Below are 6,844 nucleotides of genomic sequence, written 5' to 3' on the forward strand. Positions count from 1 at the left end.
ATCTTTTGTTTTTGGTTTTACACAAATCACAAACAATTATGTACTATTTGTCCGAACACAACAAACAAAACTGTAATTTGTCATACTATCTAATGAACATGCCAATTGGCTGCAAACTGGTAACTACTTGCTTAATAAGACACACAGCGCGGGAAATGCATTTTTCCTAATCGTTTACACATTTATCACAATTGCTTTACAGTAATATTAAAAGGGAAAGTATACAAAGTGCAAGAAAGAATATGCAAAAATAAAAAAGGGGAGGGGGTGTAAGTCTATAAGGCTGTGGAGTAGGTAGAGAGAGGGGTGTAATGACAGAGAGAAGAAGAGTGGAACAGGTAGAATGAGATGAGCAGAGAGGAGGATGTAACAAAAGAGGAGAGGAGAAGGAGAAGAGACTAGTGGAGAGGAGGGCATTGATATGGTGGAAAGAGCATGAGAAGAAACCTTAAGAAGACATGGATATAGAAGTGGGTAGAAGGGGAGGAAGGAGAGGTATAGAAGGTGCATGTTAAATTAAGGTAAATGAATCACGGTTACCCTAATTGACCATGTAAGAAATCATGGCCTCTCCTTTAGAGAAGCTGGGAAAAAACAAAAAGAGTTTCTATGTCAATACACTTATAAGTGTTGTACTATGATTGTTGATAGTACAGATATTTTAGCCCTCTGTCACATAAATTTTCCTTTTTGTCTTTTTTAAATGCAACAGAAGCAAAATCTTGTACCATCTCATTTGCATGTAAGGCCTCTGCACATGCATCTGCTGCTGCTCTCTTCACTGCATCACACACTGAGTCGGCTTCTTTTGCTGCTTTGTATCCATTAACTCCTCCTACAACTGCTCCTAGAAGAGGTGGAGCTCCGAGAAAGACACCCGCTGCCGCTGCAGTGATTCCAGCCTTCACATCGGGCCCTATTTCTCCTGTGTGCATGTTACTTATAGTTTGCGCTGCTGCGTTGACTGTTTGGGTAACACTTTACTTGAAGGGGTGTGCATAAGACTGACATGGCACCTTCATAATCATGACATGACACATGTCATGAATATGAAGGAGGTTTTATGCATGTTTATGACAACTGTCATTAAGTGTCATTCGCTCAGTTATGTCATTTTTAATGCAAATATGACATTATTTGACCTAACCCTACCCCTACCCTTACCCCTAACCATAGCCCATAACAAAGACATCTCAAACAATGTCATATTTGCATAAAAAATTACATAACTGAGCGAATGACACTTAATGACAGTTGTCATAAACATGCATAAAAAACCTTCATATTCATGACGTGTCATGTCATGATTATGTAATGCAAATATGACATTATTTGACCTAACCCTACCCCTAACCATAGCCCATAACAGACATCTCAGACAATGTCATCTTTGCATTAAAAATTACATAACTGAGCGAATGACACTTAATGACAGTTGTCATAAACATGCATAAAAAACCTTCATATTCATGACATGTGTCATGTCATGATTATGTAGGTGTCATGTCATGATTATGAAGGTGTCATGTCAGTCTTATGCACACCCCTTCAAGTAAAGTGTAACCACTGTTGGTATCACTGTTGGAAGGTTTTCTGGCTGAAGTAAAGTCACAACTGATGCCACTGCAACACCAATGCCCAGAAAAGCACCCATCAGTGTCCCTGCCGTCACTCCTGCAAGCCTTTTCACATATTCCTTAAGAACAATGCGCTTTGCTTTTTCTCTTTTCTCTTGCAAAGAAAGAGGTTTGTTTTGTTGTACGATGTATTGTATTGTTGTATTATATTGTATGGTTTTGGTTATATTTTTGTCAATCTCCTCTTGAATTCTCTTATCCATCTTCTTAAGCATGTCATTGGTATAGCGGCCATTCACTTCCACCATCTCATCTATTTTGTCCAGTAGATTTTTCACCTGAACCCTGTTGCTCTTGTACCCCGAATCACAGTCATTCCAATATTCGTTGTCGATGACATTACAGCGACCTCCACATTTATCAACCAGCTCCTGTAGTTTTGGACTTTTCTGAACAAATTCCTAAATTCTTTGATTTTTTAGTTCTTCACCATGAGTGAATAAAACCACTGAGTGTTTAAAGGTATTTTCTTGACAACATTCAACAATTGTATCCACAGTCTCCATTTCTTGTATTGTGTACCTCCCAGCCTTCAGGAGAATTACTAAGGCATCAATAGCTGGAGCGCATTCAATCATACATCTTATGATCTCATGTTTGATCTTCTTATCATCTTGATCAGTATCAAAAAATCCAGGTGTATCAATAACTCTGATCTTTCTTCCATCAACGGTGTTTTCGCTGCTAGCACATTCAGTTGTCACAGATGCAGGTGAAGCAGCACTTGAAAATAAATACTTTCCAAGAATTGTATTCCCAGTACTGCTTTTGCCATCTCCTGTTTTTCCAAGAAGAACAATTCTTCTTTCTGGCAGAGATTCACTGGCTATTTAAGAAAGACACTTGTTATTAGATTTAAAATGTATTATGTTTTCAAAGCAATCTGAACATTTTCTGATTATGTTGCCACTTTATTAAACATTCTAATAATCTAAAGCTGACATTGTGCACCATCACTAAAATAAATAAGCCAAGTCTAAATCTGCATGCTAAATGCACATGTTGGCAGCTTTGTATGTTAACAGGTCCGGTTCTACATGGGTGCTAGAAACGAAAAATGAAATCAATAGCACCCTCAGTTAAAGCTGCAATAATGGAATTTTGTTGCAGATTTGGCAAACTATCCGGTGCGTTATGGTTTGCGCTCTGGAGATCGGTTTCTATTTCAACGTGTTTTTGCAGCATTGAGCAATACAGCCAATCACAGACATGTCTGTTGATTTTTCGAATGCAACAGCCAATCAGAGGCATTTAAATTAGACTCTACTCACCGCTCAAATCACCAGTTTTTGTTCAGCACGAATCATCTCATTATAACAAAGAGTAGTCGCGATGTAAATAACTGATTCGTTGTGCAGCGTAAAGAACTTCATTGATTATAACATAACTTTGTGAGATGTTGATGAACTAAGATGAATGACAGTTTTTAGTGATTATAAACGGAGTGCTCTTTGCGCCCAAACAATGGACGGCACTAAAACTTTTATATTGAGGTTAGAGCACCATCACTAATTTAAGAAGCACCCTCAGCGATTTGATTCTGCAGCCGGGCCTGTATGTTACATATTAAATATTACAAATTTACACACACACACACACACACAGAGAAAGAGAATCACAAAATTCAGCGTTTGTTTCCTGTTATCCATTTTTATGTGCAACTAGGTGTATAATATAAGTGGTTTTATACCTTACCTCCCATATTTTTTCTTTCTTTCTTTTTTAGCTGTAGATGATGTGGGTTTCTGTAATAGAAAATGATATGTGGTTATTCTTGATTAGTTATTAGGACAACAAGTTGCAACAATCTCTGTTCATCACTCCAGTGCGTTATGGTTTGTGCTCTGGAGATCGATTTCAATGTCGATGTGTTTTGCAGCGTTGAGCAATGTAGCCAATCATTGATTTCTTAAATCAGAGGCGTTTAAGTTATAATCCACTCACCGCTGAAATCGCCAGAGTTTTTGTTCTGGTATTGTGTTCAGCACGAATGATCTCATTACAATAAAGTGTTGATGCGTTGTGCAGCATAGAGAACTTTATTGATAATAACGTTTCTTTGTGAGATTAGATGAGTGACAGCTTTTTAGTGATTATGAAAAGAGCGCTCATTGCACCATAGCAACGGATGCCTATATATATATATATACACAGCACCCTCACTAATTTAAGAAGCACCCTCAGTGATTTGATTCTGGAGCCGGGCCTGCTTCAGTCATGTTTCTCAAAGTATTTCTAACATTAATCAGACTTTAAAATAATGTTTTTTTTAGACTTGTACAAGTGCACTGATCACTTACTGCTTGTCCACTTGTATGATTCTGATATGTTCTCTTCAGACCCAGGAGGAAAAAAAGTGCACTTCCATAATGTACTTAAAGTGTTCTATTTTCACGCACTAATTTTGTAGTTAATATAGGCTACTAAAAATTATTATTTTACCACTTGTACTACACTTGAATTTAGTTCATATTCATGGTGTCCCAACATAGCACAGTTGAGTACAATTAGATGTTCTTAAGATTATCTTAAGAGGTACTAAAGAATAATTCTTTTGTAAATTAAGTACAAAATTAGTGTATGAAAATAGAGTACTTTAAGCTATTATGCCGCCCGCAGCTGGAATCGGCTTCCAGAAGAGATCAGGGCCCGTATTCACAAAACATCTTAAGGCTAAAAGTAGCTCATAACTCGCTGATTTAGGAGAAAATCCGAATTCGGATTCGGCAATCCTAAATTTAGGGATCCTAAATTTTTGCTCTAAGAGTATTTCACAAAGCGTTTTAGCGCTAAAACTAGCTCCTAAATCTGTGAAACGTTAGGAGCAGTGAAGAGGAGTCCTAAGTCACTATAATATACTATAAAATCTATAAAATCACTATAAAATCACAAACTATCCTAAAATGGCTGTTGCCGGCAATCTGCCTCTGAACGTAAACATTTTAGAAACATTTGATGATAATGAGCTCTTAACAAGGTATCACCTTTGGTTTTGGAGGTTATCCTAACTCCAACTTTTCCTTTGATTATATCCTTGTTTTCATTAACCAATTGGGCAAGAAGCAAGAAATAACAGCTGTTCTTGCATCCAGTTTGTTTGGTTTTTTTACATTTGCACGTCTTACTATCAGCCATGATTATTCTACCTTGTTAATTCAAAGGGTGTTTATATGCATATCCGCTAATTGTTTTTGAGAAGCACACATGTAAGAGGCTGACAATTAGCTGAACATATACTTGTTTAATTAGAGACACTTAGCCTGCATTTTAAAATCTTTATTGGAATGTGGCAATTAACATTTTTATTTTTAAATCTTTATTTGAATATGGCAACATAATATTGCGTTCTTCAATATTTCTATGAATAAATCTCTTACAGAGACTATCAGCCAATCACTGTGTGCATAGTTAATAAGCACGATGACATCATCCATAGCAACGAGGTCAACCCCGCCCCCTTACTCTAAGGCTGATGATACACGGGACAACTTTTTGAGCAATGTTGCCGGGCAACTTTGGTTAATGTTGCCGTCAACAGGCAACCAGGTGAGACACGGGACCCACGACTGAACGAAAGTATCCATATTGAAATTTGTTACCTATTCTCGATGGGAAAGTGCCGAAGAAACATTGCTCAAAAAAAGTTGCCCAGCAAAATTGCTCATAAAGTTGGCCCGTGTATCATCAGCCTTAGCTTAAGACTTCTCTTTATTACTTAGTAAAAGTTTGACTCAGCAGCTTTGTTAATAGGTTTTAAGAGAAAACTCTTTTACTGCTATTGGTAAGACGAAATGTTTTGTGAATACAGACCCAGATGTGCTAAAACATTAGCCACATTTAAATCCTGACTCAAAACTCATCTGTTTAGCAGTGCATTTAGTGAATGAGCACTGTGCTACGTCCGAACTGACTGCACTGTATTCTATGTATAATCATTTTCTATTTTTAACTGTTTTAAAGTCATTTTAAATCAATTTTTAAATAATTTTAAACGTTTTTAAATTCCTTGATTGTTTTTTTTTTTAGATAAAGGGCCCATAGATATTGTTTGTGTGGCGCGACAGTAGAATGGCTGCAGGATTTTCGAAGACTAAAAATACATATGCACAGAAGAACATAACTCTTTACTTTCATGATCTAATGTAGACTGCCATTTTTAATGTAAAAGTTTCTCATATACTACATTAAAATTACAAAAATAAATAATAACGGTGGAATATCTATATCTGATCAAATTGCATAATTTAATACAACCTAGCACAGTATTAACACTACTTTTGATTATCAACTACAATTGTAAAGAATCGGTCAGATGGCATGAATCATTATCAGTACATGGTGTCAAAATGTAAAGTACTCACATGGATGAGAATCAGCACAGCAGCTGGAGAGGGTGTCAATGGGCAGCTATACCAAAAACATTTTTACTTGTATTTCCATAATGTAGAGTTACACATTCAGTTTCGTTTTGGCTGTTCTCTGTGTGCCGCTGTTTAAGGGAGGAGCTGATCTAACCTGAAAGTTATATATAGAAATAGAAAAGGCGAAAAATACACTGCATTGTCCAATTTTCCCTCAGAACGATGATTGGAGTTACTTTTGCAAATCTCGATGCAGCATGAATGACAAACAATGATGACATTTTCCACAATCACGACAGAAAATCTAAATACTGCCCTAAACTCAATAGCGGAGAGGCAGCGCGATCCTCTCAGTATGGCGGATAAACCATACTGAGAGGATCACTTGTTTTTCTTTGTTTGTGTGAAATTCCTTGATTGTTTTTTTTTTATAATTATTTTACTTCCTTTTATGTAAAGCACTTTTAATTACCATTGTGTATGAAATGTGCTATTTAAATAAACTTGCCTTTAAGTACATTATGGAAGTGCACTTTTTCACCTGAGGAGCTTGGCATTGCTACAGCAACTGTGGTTAAAGCATATTTGCCATGCTCTTGATTCTTGTGCATTCCACAAATGGGCTGGCAAACTTGTTGTAAAACCAATGCAATATATATCTCAGGCACAGTGCAAAACACAACAATCCAACAATACAGTGTCAAACCACAAACAATATCCAAGTCATAGATAAAGGGCCCATAGATATTGTTTGTGTGGTGCGACAGTAGAATGGCTGCAGGATTTTCGAAGACTAAAAATACATATGCACAGAAGAACATAATAACTCTTTACTTTCATGATCTA

The 6,844-nt window shown here is 36.7% G+C and overlaps 1 pseudogene; it reads right to left on the reverse strand.

Annotated features, from left to right (window-relative positions):
• Positions 1-575: 575 nt before the first annotated feature.
• On the reverse strand, positions 576-6,149 carry LOC107706011 (GTPase IMAP family member 7-like; annotated as a pseudogene).
• Positions 6,150-6,844: the final 695 nt, after the last annotated feature.

This window comes from Sinocyclocheilus rhinocerous, unplaced genomic scaffold (assembly GCF_001515625.1).
Source record: "Sinocyclocheilus rhinocerous isolate Xijiao unplaced genomic scaffold, SAMN03320098_v1.1 scaffold1226, whole genome shotgun sequence".
Taxonomy (NCBI): Eukaryota; Metazoa; Chordata; class Actinopteri; order Cypriniformes; family Cyprinidae; genus Sinocyclocheilus; species Sinocyclocheilus rhinocerous.